Source organism: Convolutriloba macropyga, unplaced genomic scaffold, assembly GCF_964194025.1.
Source record: "Convolutriloba macropyga unplaced genomic scaffold, txConMacr16.3 SCAFFOLD_988, whole genome shotgun sequence".
In the NCBI taxonomy this organism is placed as follows: domain Eukaryota; kingdom Metazoa; phylum Xenacoelomorpha; order Acoela; family Convolutidae; genus Convolutriloba; species Convolutriloba macropyga.
Genome location: NW_027449732.1, coordinates 62,210 through 64,048, shown reverse-complemented (window position 1 = coordinate 64,048; position 1,839 = coordinate 62,210).

Here is a 1,839-nt window from a genome sequence, read left to right as displayed (position 1 = left end):
CAACAGAATCAACAACATCAACAACAAAAGCTACAACAACAACAACATTAAGAACGAAGAAACAACAGCATTATCATCACAACCACGAGAACAACAGCAACAGCAACAACAAAAACAGAAACAAAAAGAGCAAAAGTAACAATAACAAAACCACAACAAGAATTGGAACAATAACAACAGAATAAACAGCAAGACTAACAACAATCAGTAACAACAAAATAATATTAATAGCAAAATACTCATAATCAATGACAATAAAACAACAGAAAACACACCAATAACAACAACAGCAACAGTAAAACAATGAAAAGACATCAAACGCCAGAAAAAACGAAAACAAAGTCAACATGAACAAGAACAGCAGCAACAGCATCAACAACAACAGTAACAAAAAAACAGCAGCAAAAACATCATCAAAAACAAAAAGAACAACGGTAACATCAAAAAAGAGACGAAAACAATAACAACAACAGCAGCAACAGAGTCAACAACAAAAACAGAATTAGAATAATAGGAAAATGACTATTAAATGCAATTTTGTTCCTGAACTTTTATTAGTTGATTTAATTGTTGACAAATTAATTAAAAATTGGCATGATGATAATTTTTATTAACTAATATAAATGATAGTAAATATATTATAAATGATAGCAAATGTGAAGTCAACATAGAAAATTATTTTCTCAACATTGTTTTAAACCCGATTTTCAGAGTAAAAAATGTAGTCTGCAGCCTTTTTTGCTGTACTTCTATACTGGAATCTTTTTGTACATATGTTTGCTATTGTGAACTCTTTAAAGATAAAAATTTTAACTACATAAAGTTGAAACTCAAAAGATGAAAATGCTGACACATAACATTCAGGATTTCTTATAATTGGCACAGTACTATCAGTAAACAAAACTTATCAGTCAACGAAAAATTTTCATGACGTTCTTAAAACAAACTTTAATTGAAATAATAAAATGGCTTGTATTGGGATATTGTTTTCATAAAGGGATTATTATTTTACAATGGATAACTTGTAAATTCTTGTTTCTTCAAATTGTTCGACAAGATACTTCCAAACAAGATGTTTTTATACTATTCAAGATTCAGTCATTTTAATCATAAGATTGCCTTGAAAAAAATAAGATTACCGCAGTAACTTAAACATGAGATTTCGTCCATGATCACGCATTTTGTCCATGTCCACAGTGGGAAACCCGTTGATTCGGCTCCCATAACGGGTTTCTCGAATTGGCATTTACAGATTTTTTATATTAATTAGATCAGAACTGGATTGAAGTTGTAAATAATATCTTTTCCATTGAATGCTGATTATGACGTATTAACACACAACAGTTTAGTTTTCGGCCGGAGGACAAACAAAAAGACTCTCGGGGTCGAGGTTTCAAAGAAAAACTATGTAGATTTGACGGTGAACAAAAGTATTGCCACCCGAAAACATCTTACATTAAGCATTGAATGCTGTGAATATGGTTAACTGCTGTAAGTTTTTTTTGAAAACGATGAAATCAGCGCTGAGATACTACTCCTACATTCCCATTACAGTTTTTGGAAGCGTTAAAAAATTGTTAAAATAGAGCTGTGGCATGCGGTGAAACAAACAAAGAAAGAAAAAGAATTAATTTTACTGATAAATTGTTGCAAAATTATTTCTATTAGTATAATAGTTATGCAGATCACACGATCGTAACATGAAATTGTTTCATTTTCTCCACATTCCGAAGTTGAACTAAACTACCCAATTTCAATAATTTATTATATATAAAATTGAGTGCTTGTTGTTCCTGACCCTCGAACCGGGCTGTAAAACCTATTGTTTGAGATGATTTT